This window comes from Saccopteryx leptura, chromosome 2 (assembly GCF_036850995.1).
Source record: "Saccopteryx leptura isolate mSacLep1 chromosome 2, mSacLep1_pri_phased_curated, whole genome shotgun sequence".
NCBI lineage: Eukaryota > Metazoa > Chordata > Mammalia > Chiroptera > Emballonuridae > Saccopteryx > Saccopteryx leptura.
In genome coordinates, this window is record NC_089504.1 from 10,409,245 (window position 1) to 10,421,624 (window position 12,380).

A 12,380-nucleotide genomic window follows, 5' to 3' on the forward strand; every position below is an offset into this window, starting at 1 on the left:
TCCCCAGCGCCTGGGCCATCTTTGCTCCAGTGGAGCCTTGGCTGCGGGAGGGGAAGAGAGAGACAGAGAGGAAGAAGGGGGGGTGGGGGTGGAGAAGCAAATGGGCGCTTCTCCTATGTGCCCTGGCCGGGAATCGAACCCGGGTCCCCCACACGCCAGGCCGACGCTCTACCACTGAGCCAACTAGCCAGGGCCAAATGAAGTCTTTTATTTAGCTCTTTTCTTAATAAGTATAATTATCTGCAAGACTTTGGGGGAGGGATAATCTAAGATTATATGGGAAAGAGATGTGGATAATTGAGAAATCCTAGTTTTTTACTTTAGCCATAATTTCAACTTCTTCACCAGCTCTGTGTTAAAAGCTAATGTTTATTGATCATCTACTACTTTCCAGGTGCTGTATGGTGTGCAAGTGCTTTATATGTATTATTTTCTGTAATCCTTGAAGCGCCCCAAGGAAGTATTCATCGTTTAAATATTTTGCACAATAGGGAACTGACCAACAGAAAGACCAAGCATTTACTCAAGATCACACATGTAGCAAATGACAGAACCAGGATTTGAATGTAGGCAGTCTGACTCCAGGGCTTAACCTGAAACATTATACTAGACTGCCTCTAATAAATATCCAATGGAAGATAGGTTTTCTTGTTGCCTTTTCTGTTTTCATTGTACAAAAAGTCTAATGAATCGTTGAACCATAGGAAAATAGAAAAAAGGGCTTATATAGTCTGCAAACAAGTGAGTTAGTCCTTGGGTAATGAACAAGGGCATATATCCATTCCACAAACTTTTTTTTTTTTTTTTTTGTATTTTTCTGAAACTGGAAACTGGGAGACAGTCAGACAGACTTCCGCATGCGCCCGACCGGCATCCACCCGGCACACCCACCAGGGGTGACGCTCTGCCCGCCTCGGCTGCGGGAGGGGAAGAGAGAGACAGAGAGGAAGGAGAGGGGGAGGGGTGGAGAAGCAGATGGGCGCTTCTCCTGTGTGTCCTGGCCGGGAATCGAACCCGGGACTTCTGCACGCCAGGCTGACGCTCTACCACTGAGCCAACTGGCCAGGGCCCATTCCACAAACATTTTTGAGTGCCTTCAACATCTCAGGTACTATATAGCAATTCTATGTAGTCATTGCTTTTTCACATATGTAGGCACTGATCTAGAGAAAGTAAGCTGTCCTACGGAGATTATGACCAGTAGGACTGCTATTATAGTTAATGCTTGGTAAGTCATCTATGTTAGTACACGGAAAACCTCAACAGTAGGTAGATGTGAAATGCTGATTATGAAAGTGCAAACAGCCATAGTTTCTTTCTTTTTTTTTACATATTTTTAAAGATTTTATTTATTGATTTTTTAGAGAGAGGAGAGGAAGAGAGAAAGGAAGGGAAGGGGACAGGAAACATCAACTCTTAGTTGCTTCTTGTATGTACCTTGACTGTGCAGACTCAGAGCTTTGAACTGGCAACCTCAGCATTACAGGTCAATGCCATCTCTACTGCACCACCATTGGTCAGGCCAGCTGTAAGTTCCCTTAAAAATTTTTGTTTTAATTGATTTTAGAGAGAATGAACGAGAGAGAGAGACATCAATTTGTTCCACTTTTTAAAAAAATTTTATTGATTGATTTTAGAGAGAAGAGAGAGAGAGAAAGAGGAAATGGGGAGGAGTGGGAAGCATTACCTCATAGTAGTTGTTTCTTTTATGTGCCTTGACCAGGTAAGCCTGGGGTTTAAGCCAGCCATCTCAGCATTCCAGGTTGATGCTTTATCCACTACACCACCTCAGAGACCCTGTTGTTCCACTTATTTATGCATTCATTAGTTGATTCTTGTATGTGCCCTGACCAGGGATTGAACCTGTAATCTTGGATGTTGGAACAGTGCTCTAACCAACTAAGCTAACTAGCCAGGGCTCAGCCATCATCCCTTGGTCACTTGTTAGACCTATACTATTTTTTTTTTTTTAAGTGAGAAGAGGGGAGATTGAGAGGCAGACCCCTGCATGCACCCTGACTGGGATCCACTGACAAACCCTGTCTGGGGTTGATGCTCAAATCAACCAAGCTATTTTTAGCACCTAAGGCTGACACTGGGACCAGCTGAGCTATCCTCACTGCCTGTGGCCTATGCTCATACCAATTGAGCCACTGGCTAGAGGAGGGCGAGAGGGAGAGAGAAGCAGATGTTCATTTTTCTTGTGTGCCCTGACTGGGAATTGAACCCAGGTTGTCCATGTGCCAGACCAATGATCTATCAAATGAGCCAACCAGCCAGGGGCCAGCCTGTGCTGTTCAATATGGTAAACATATGTGGCTGTTTAGCACTCGAAATGTGGCTAGTATGACTCAGGAACTGAAATTTTAATATTAATGATAATTTAAATTGAAAAACTGATACTTGATTCATTATTGGAAAATGTTTCAGTATGTTTTGAACAATTTGGGTATATGAATCTACTTTTTCATCTGTAAATTTTATGAAGTTTAAATACAGATAAAATATTTTCAGTGAAAACATAATGTCCAAAATGAAGTGTATTCTAAATATAAAACACCAGCTTTCAGGTTAGTAAAAAAAAAAAAAGTAAAATTTCTCAATACTAATTTTTAAATTGATTACATAGTGAAAATAATATTTTAGATATATTGGGTTAAATAACAGTATTACTAAAATTATTTTCACTTTTCTAAATCACATATTACGTATCAGAGTGTTGACTCAGTGTACGAAAGTTGCAGGTTTGATCCAGGTCAAGGCACATACAGGAAGAGACCGATGTTTCTGTCTTTCTATCTCCCTTCCTCTCTTTCTAAAATAAATAAATAATTTAAGAAAAAATAAAGAAAATTACATATGGCTTGTATTATTTGTTTTCGACAGCCCTTGTTTAACTCTCCTTGCCGTGCTGCACTCCTGTAGTAGCCTGACTTGGTTCCCTACCTCAAAGCTATAATTTATTCACCGTACTGTGCAAAGCATGTAATTCTCATGCTTAAGATTTTTCTGTTGCCCTACTGCTGACTGACCATAATTCAGACTTTTAGCTAATCATAAAAATGAGAGCTTATTTCACTTCTGCCTATCTTTCCGGCCACAGTTTAGTCCTGTGGCCATGGAAGTTCTCAATAACGGACCTATTAAATGTCTAATATTAAATGACTTAACTTTCTGGTGAACCCTACATGAGGAGTTAATTGCTGAATGTAACTCTATGTTCTGTTTGCCATTCCCAGAACTTATGTTCTCTCTTTGCTCTGTTTTTTTTTAAATATACTTTTCCTTTTTCTCTGGAATACTTCTTCCTTGTTTCTTGTCAAGTGCCCTCCTTTAAGACTTAGCTCAGGCCTGACCTGTGGTGGTGCAGTGGATACGATAAGGTTGATCTGGAATGCTGAGGTCGCCGGTTCGAAACCTTGCACTTGTCTGGTCAGGTCACATATGGGAGTTGATGCTTCCTGCTCCTCCCCCCCCACACACTCTCACTCTCCTCTCTAAAATGAATGAATAAATAAATAATTTTTAAAAAGACCTAGCTCAGCCTGACCTGTGGTGGCGCAGTGGATAAAGTGTCGACCTGGAAATGCTGAGGTTGCCAGTTCGAAACCCTGGGCTTGCCTGGTCAAGGCACATATGGGAGTTGATGCTTCCAGCTCCTCCCCCCCCCCCTCTGTCTCTCTCTCTCCCTCTCTCTCTCCTCTCTAAAAATAAATAAATAAATAAAAAAAAATTTTAAAAAAAGAGACCTAGCTCAGACATCACGCCCTGTGTGCTGACCTTCCCCACCTCTCCTCCTTCCTGTGCTCTACCGTGATAGCCCTTGATAGCCTTTGCTCCCTTGATAGCCCTTTTATTTTTTAATTAAACTTATTGGAATGAACTCCCATGATTGAGTTCATACTCACCTAGTTATAATGGTTTGGGTTGAATTTGAATCCTAGCTCTGTCAAATACAAGTTGTGAGATCCTATGCAAGTTAATAAACTCTGAGCCCTAGCTTCCTTACCTGTAGAACAGAAGTAATAATTCAGCTCTTACTGAGTTGTAGAAGGCTTAGTACGGCGCCTGGCGTATGGAAAATACACAATAAATTTTAGATTAAAAACCACCCATCAAATACCTTTTATTTTCCACCTCTTCTAAAAATATATGCTGTCTAAAGGATTAATAAGATGTATATTAGGCAAAGAAGAAATGAGATAGGGATAGTAAAATTAAACCAGTGGCAGAGTTAGTCTGTAGACTAGAAATTAATGCACAGTTCCTAAAGGTGGGTTTCATATTTGGCTGTGAGTTTCCTAGAGTAAAGCAAAGAAGAAAATAAAACTCAACTTCCAGATTCATGGTGTCTGTAAACTCAAACACAGATTGTCAAAAGAAGCACAGCTTTTTTGACTCTTAAGATCTGAGAGGAATTTCTCTCAGTGGTCTTCAGCATGGAGACACTGGTTTGGTGGGAAAGAAAATCCCAATGATAAATATAGTAGTGAGTTTTTAAAAGATTGCTTTTTATTTTTACCTCAAAATTTTCCATTGATTTGAGAAAGAGAGAGGAACGGAGAGAGAGAAGAGAGAAAGAAGCATCAACTCGTTCCATTTTGTTCCATTTAGTTGTGCACTGATTGATAAAGATTGCTTTTTATAGTCTGTCCTGTGGTGGCACAGTGGCCAAAGTGTTGACCTGGAGCGCTGAGGTTGCTGGTTAGAACTCTGGGCTTGCCTGGTCAAGGCACGTATGGAAAGCAACTACTGTAAGTTGATGCTTTCTGATTCTCTTGTCTCTTTCTCTCTTTTTATCTCTTTTTCCTCTATCTAAAAATCAATAAAAGAAAAAAAAGGTTGCTTCTTTCTTCCTCCCTTCCTTTCTTCTTTCCCCCTTCCTTCCTTCCTTCCTTCCTCCCTCCCTCCCTCCCTCCCTCCCTCCCTCCCTCCCTCCTTCCCTCCCTCCCTCTCTTTCCCCCCTTCCTTCCTTCCTTCCTTCCTTCCTTCCTTCCTCCCTCCCTCCCTCCCTCCCTCCCTTCCTTCCTTCCTTCCTTTCTCTTTCCTTCCTTTCCCTTTCCTTCCTCCCTCCCTCCCTGCCTCCCTCCCTTCCTTCTTTTTTTCTTCCTTTCTTTCTTTTTTAGTGAGAGGAGGGGAGACAGAGACAGTCACTCCTGCATGTGCCCCGATCAGGATCCACCCGGCAAGTCCAGTAGGGGTTGATGTTTTTTGCCCATCTGGGGCTTGCTCTGTTGCAGTGGGGGCCATTTTTTTAGCTCCTGTGGTGGAGGCCATAGAGCCATCCTCTGTGCCTGGGGCCAGTTGAGCCATGGCTGCAGGAGGGGAGGAGAAGAGAAAGGTAGAGAGAGAGAGAAGTGAGAGGGGACAGGTGGACAAGCAGATGGGTGCTTCTGCTGTGTGCCCTGGCTGGGAATTGAACTTAGGACATCCACACGCCAGGCCAACACTCAACCACTGAGCCAGCTGGCCAGGGCAAGATTGCTTCTTATAATGTTTCTCAATCCAGGTTCAGGGTAATGCCAGTGAACAAAACATCCTCCAAAGAGCTGAAAGCAATGTGGTTTGTGTATACAGCTCCTGATAGTTGAGCTCAGTTCAGTGATAAAGAGAAATGAATGAGCCACAGGGACACTTGCTTGTCTCCAGCACCTAGAATAGAAAACTGTTGACTGAATTATTGAGTGAATGAGTCCTTTTCCCTGAATATTATTTCTCGTAACCAAGTTTATAACCATCAGGGAGCAGTGAGTTTAAGCTTTTATTCTTAGTCAACAATTATGAGGTTGTGTATTGTGACTGCATATCTGATTAAAGTCAGATCCTGATCAAGTCGGGATTTTTGACCCGAGTGAACAGCCAGCATACATCTCTTTTTTTTTTTTTTTTTTCATTTTTCTGAAGCTGGAAACAGGGAGAGACAGTCAGACTCCCGCATGCGCCCGACCGGGATCCACCCGGCACGCCCACCAGGGGTGATGTTCTGCCCACCAGGGGGCGATGCTCTGCCCATCCTGGGCGTCGCCATGTTGCGACCAGAGCCACTCTAGCGCCAGAGGCAGAGGCCACAGAGCCATCCCCAGCGCCCGGGCCATCTTCGCTCCAATGGAGCCTTGGCTGCGGGAGGGGAAGAGAGAGACAGAGAGGAAAGTGCGGCGGAGGGGTGGAGAAGCAAATGGGCGCTTCTCCCGTGTGCCCTGGCTGGGAATTGAACCCGGGTCCTCCGCACGCTAGGCCGACGCTCTACCGCTGAACCAACCGGCCAGGGCCAGCATACATCTCTAAAGAGGTCCTTGTGGCTAAGACCAAGATTTTCCTCAGAAGTCAGTTTTGGGCTTGACCAGGCGGTGGCGCAGTGGATAGAGCGTCGGACTGGGATGTGGAGGACCCAGTTTCGAGACCCCAAGGTCGCCAGCTTGAGTGTGGGCTCATCTGGTTTGAGCAAAGCTCACCAGCTTGGACCCAAGGTCGCTGGCTTGAGCAAGGGGTTACTCGGTCTGCTGAAGGCCCCCAGTCAAGGCACATATAAGAAAGCAATCAGTGAACAACTAAGGTGTCACAACGAAAAACTGATGATTGATGCTTCTCATCTCTCTCTCTGTTCCTGACTGTCTGTCCCTATCTATCCTTCTCTCTGACTCTCTGTCTCTGTAAAAAAAAAATAATAAAAAAGTCAGTTTGGGGATTGCTCTAAAAATAGAAAACGAGATGGCTAGTTAAGGCCCTAAAGATGGATTATAGAGAAAAGATGTAATGACTGTAGCCAGAAATTTTTTACATTGTTATTATCAGTTTCATCTGTGGCCATAAAAATTCTCTCTCTCTCTTTTTTTTTTACAGAGACAGAGTCAGAGAGAGGGATAGACAGACGGGAATGGAGAGAGATGAGAGGCATCAATCATTAGTTTTTCGTTTCAACACCCTAGTTGTTCCTTGATTGCTCTCATATGTGCCTTGACCGCAGGCCTTCAGCAGACCGAGTAACCCCCTGCTTGAGCCAGCGACCTTGGGTCCAAGCTGGTGAGCTTTGCTCAAACCAGATGAGCCTGCGCTCAAGCTGGCGACCTCGGGGTCTCGAACCTGGGTCCTCCGCATCCCAGTCTGATGCTCTATCCACTGCTCCACCACCTGGTCAGGCTAAAAATTCTCATTATCAAATGATACAACTTCCTGGTAAATACTTTAAAAGAATTAATTGCTGAGTGTAGCCTTAAGTATTCCTTTGAGTTGGCCTGTTGTGTTGAGTTGTTGACTATTATACTATGTAATACATAGTATAATATTTTAGAAAACATTTGCCATTTTACATTTTAGAAAATCATTGTCAAAAGTGTGATTTTTATTGATACATTTTAAAATTTTTATTTATTGACTTTAGAGAGAGATAAGAAGGGAGAGAGGGAAAGAAACATTGATCTGCTCTTCCACCTACTCGTGCACTCATTGGTTGCTTACTGCATGTCTCCTGACTGAGGATTGAACCTGCAATCTTGGTGCATTGGGAACACTTCAGCCAACCAGCTGAGCTTGCTGGCCAGGGCATGATTTTTATTTTAGAATAGTTGTTGTTATGTCATTCTTTTTTTTGATAGCTATGAGTTAGGGCTGAGTTGTCTTTTGAGAACCTTCCTAGTACAGACCAAACTATTACAAGAAAAACTAAAGTAATTTGAGGTATACAAGCATCCCCTATCCTACTGTTATTGTTTTTGTGTGTCATTTTTTTCCCCGCTAAAATTTTTTTTTTTTTTTTTTTTTTTGTATTTTTCTGAAGCTGGAAACGGGGAGAGACAGTCAGACAGACTCCCGCATGCACCCGACCGGGATTCACCCGGCACGCCCACAAGGGGCGATGCTCTGCCCACCAGGGGGCGATGCTCTGCCGAGACCAGAGCCACTCTAGCGCCTGGGGCAGAGGCCAAGGAGCCATCCCCAGCGCCCGGGCCATCTTTGCTCCAATGGAGCCTTGGCTGCGGGAGGGGAAGAGAGAGAGACAGAGAGGAAGGAGGGGGGGGTGGAGAAGCAAATGGGCGCTTCTCCTATGTGCCCTGGCCGGGAATCAAACCCGGGTCCCCCGCACGCCAGGCTGACGCTCTACCGCTGAGCCAACCGGCCAGGGCCTCCCCACTAAAATTTTTATTTTCTTGTCTTAGCTCCTTTTTGTATCAGTAGTATTGAGGAGGTACTTAATAAAACTAATGAACTAATACATAAATTGGTGACAGAAAGTTGGTGTGGATAACGTGCTTCAAAATAATGTAATATTTGCCTGACCAGGCAGTGGCGCAGTGGATAGAGCGTCGGACTGGGATGCAGTGGACCCAGGTTCAAGACCCCGAGGTCGCCAGCTTGAGCACGGGCTCATCTGGTTTGAGCAAAAGCCCACCAGCTTGAACCCAAGGTTGCTGGCTCCAGCAAGGGCTTACTCGGTCTGCTGAAGGCCGGCGGACAAGGCACATATGAGAAAGCAATCAATGAACAACTAAGGTGTTGCAACGTGCAGTGAAAAACTAATGATTGATGCTTCTCATCTCTCTCTGTTCCTGTCTGTCTATCCCTCTCTCTGACTCACTCTCTGTCTCTGTAAAAAAAAAAAATGTAATATTTAATACCCTTGATAAACTGTACTAGACTGAATTTTAAGATTAGGAAGCTTCATCTCAGTGTGGTTTTGGAAAATTCTGAAGGCTTCAATAAAGTGTGGGTTATGAGTCACAGAATCCTTCACAGAATCCTTTTAGATCTTATTTGGAATAAGAGATCCTATTTGGCCAGGGCTCTTTTTTCTTTCATTCTTTAGTTGCCAAAGACTTTACAAATAAAATTCTCTTATCTTTCTGGCAAAAGAAAAAAAAATTAAAAAAAAAATTCATTCGTGTTACTGTTTACAGTTGTGGTTATTGCTGAGGAGCCTTCTAATCGGATGATTTTTCCACAATTTGTTCAGTTACTCAGCAGTTGATAGTTGTTTTGTGTCTGGTTTTTGGCTAGTATGAGTACAATTGTTCTGAACATTTGAGTGAAGTCTTTGTGCAGATGTATGTTTTCATTTCTCCAGAATAAATGCCAAGGAGTCGCCTTGCTGGGTCTTATGGCAAGTATATTTTTAGCTTTTTAAGAGACTGTGAAAATGTTTTTCAAAGTAGCAGAACCATTTTGTATACCTGCCAGTAATGTATGGGATTCCATTTGTTTTGTATCCTTGCCAATACTTGATACTGCCCTTTTTTTTTATAGTGAGGTAGAGAGAGAGATGAGAAGCATCAACTTGTAGTTGTGTCACTTGTTGTTTGATGATTGCTTCTCATATATACTGTGACTGGGGGCTCCAGCTGAGCCAGTGACCTTTGCGCTCAAGCCAGAGACTGTGGGATCATGTCTGTGATCCTACACTCAAGTGGGTGAGCCTGCACTCAGGCTGGAGGCGCCTGTGCTCAATCTGGTGACCTTGGGGTTTCGAACATGGGTCCTCAGAGGTCCAGGTCGATGCTCTATCTACTGCACCACCACTGATCAGGCTCAATATTTTTCTTTTAAACAGCTTTATTGAGGTTATATTTGGTATACAGTAAGTGGCACATATTTAAAGTGTACAATTTGATAAATTTTGGCACATATGTGTACCATTGAAACTATCACCATTATTTGCCATGTGGGATGTATAGTGATATATATCATTATGTGTTTTTTGTGACAAAGAGACAGAGGGACAGATAGGGACTGACAGACAGGAAGGGAAAGAGATGAGAACATCAGTTCTTCGTTGCAGCACCTTAGTTGTTCGTTGATTGCTTTCTCGTATGTGCCTTGACCAGGGGGCTACAGCAGAGTGAATGACCCCTTGCTCAAGTCAGTGACCTTTGGGCGCAAGCCAGCAACCATGGAATCATGTCTATGGTCCCACACTCAAGCCAGCGACCCAATGCCCAAGCTGTTGAGCTCAAGCTGGCAACCTTAGGGTTTCGAACCTGGCTCCTCTGCATCCCAGTCCAATGCTCTATCCATTGCCTCACTGCCTGGTCAGGCTTACTATGTTTTTAATTTGCCTTTCCCTAATGACTAATGTTGTTAAGTATCTTTTCATGTATTTATTAGCCATTCATATAACTTGTGAATATTCTGCTCAAGTCTTTTACCTGTTTTTGTCAGTATATACTATAGTTATAAGAGTTCTTTTTTTGTTTGTTTGGTTTTTGTTTGTTGTTGTTTTTTACAGAGACAGAGAGAGAGATAGACAGGGACAGACAGATAGGAACGGAGAGATGAGAAGCATCAATCATTAGTTTTTTGTTGTGCATTGCGACACCTTAGTTGTTCATTGATTGCTCCCTCAAATGTGCCTTGACCGCGGGCCTTCAGCAGACCGAGTAACCCCTTGCTCGAGCCAGCGACCTTGGGTCCAAGCTGGTGAGCTTTTGCTCAAACCAGATGAGCCCGCGCTCAAGCTGGTGACCTCGGGGTCTTGAACCTGGGTCCTCAGCATCCCAGTCCGATGCTCTATCCACTGTGCCACTGCCTGGTCGGGCTATAAGAGTTCTTTATGTGTTCTTCACATCAGTCTTTATCAGGTGTATGTTTTGCAGATATGTCTCTGGTCTGTGGCTCGCCTTTCTATAGTATCTTGGGGAGCTTTTAGCTTAAATAAAAGATTGGAGCCTGACCAGGCGGTGGCGCAGTGGATAGAGCGTCAGACTGGGATGTGGAAGACCCAGGTTCGAGACCCCAAGGTTGCCAGATTGAGCGCGGGCTCATCTGGCTTGAGCAAAAAGCTCGCCAGCTTGGATCCAAGGTCGCTGGCTTGAGCAAGGGGTTATTTGGTCTGCTGAAGGCCCGTGGTCAAGGCACATATGAGAAAGCAATCAATGAACAACTAAGGTGTCGCAGTGTGCAACGAAAAACTAATGATTGATGCTTCTCATCTCTCTGTTCCTGTCTGTCTGTCCCTGTCTATTCCTCACTCTGACTCTCTCTCTGTCTCTGTAAAAAAATTAAAATAAAATAAAATTAAAAAAAATAAAAATAAAAGATTGGATAGGGACGTTTTTGCTTGAGGTAGCAGATACAAGAGGAGCGAGTTTGGAAGGTTAAGATTATTAGTTTATTTGGGCCATGTGGTGTGTAAAGCACTTCAGTGTACCATCTCTAATTAGGCGGGGGGGAAACATGGGTTTGGAGCTGAGAAAGATTAGGGCTGAGATGCAGGTTTAGAAGTCATTTGCGAACACTTAGTGGTTTAGTCATGACAACGAATGAAGTAACAACCTAGGGAGACCACGTTGAGTGAAATGTGAAGAAGGCTGCAGAAGGCACATACTGTGGTGCGGAAGTATACCAAACTGCCTTCTGTCTGTGGATGTGCTCTCTTCCTTCACAGTGTGCTCTGTGCATGGCAGTCTTTCTGTAGGTGGTCACCAGACAACTAGTGTTTATCTCAGGGAGACGGAGCTCTGTACTCTGCTGAGAAACTGAGATTCTGGAGGAGGTGGTTATTTGGAAAACCAGAGGAAGGTTTTCCAGTTTACACTGAAACACAAGAATATCCGCTATTTACAGAGTTTCTTTGTAGTGTCTCCTTCAGCAACATCCCTACAGAAATGCAGTGGGTTTGGCAAAGCATGTGTCAGTGAAAACCTAGGGCAGAAAGCCAACGTTCAGTTCTGTGAAAGCAGATTCTACAGGGCCCAAGATAGCGTGGTCAGAGTATTCAGCATTTGCATGGTAATATTTTATTCAGGAATAAAAGCTAGACTAGATCAAGCAGTGATTTTCCAATGCGTTCAAAAGGAGCCCAAGAGTTCCTTGGGACTAGTTTAGGGGCTCCCTGGAGGATGGGATGCTAGGAGTAGCCGGAAGAATATTAAGCAGACTAGTCTCTAGGGCCCCATTTCTACTTTCTGTCTTGTCTGTACATTTTTTTTTTTTTTTTTGGCCCGGGCCCTTGTCTGTACATTTTTAATATGGAAAATTTTGAATAGAGGCAAACTTAGAATACTACAGTGGACTTGAGTTGTTCATTACCCAGCTTTGCCCAGTGGAAACCTCTTTAAATCAGCTCTGGGTCCCTTTGACATGTGTCCAGTAGACTTTGATAGCTTCCTTGCTTTCTGGTTGGACAGGATATTCTAGGCCCATCTTGCATGTTTTTTGCTCAGACCTAGAATCTGCCACTCTCAAAGGAGACCTACCTATTCTGGCATCATCCTGCTTCTAACTATATGTTTTATATCCTGAGATTTTATTTGAAAGAAAGGATTAAATAACCTAGAAGTAGTTTTGAAAGCAGCAAATCTAGAAGAATGGATTATATACTGTGTTCTTCAATAATCCTCCATAAATGTAATATTTTCCATTTGGATTTTTAAAATTTATTGATTTTAGAG

At 43.5% G+C, this 12,380-nt stretch overlaps 1 protein-coding gene across 2 annotated transcripts in view; it reads left to right on the forward strand.

Moving 5' to 3' along the window:
* SCAI (suppressor of cancer cell invasion) overlaps positions 1-12,380 on the forward strand; it is a 132,382-nt gene that overhangs the window by 1,150 nt on the left and 118,852 nt on the right. The gene's annotated exons all lie outside the window — the stretch shown is intronic.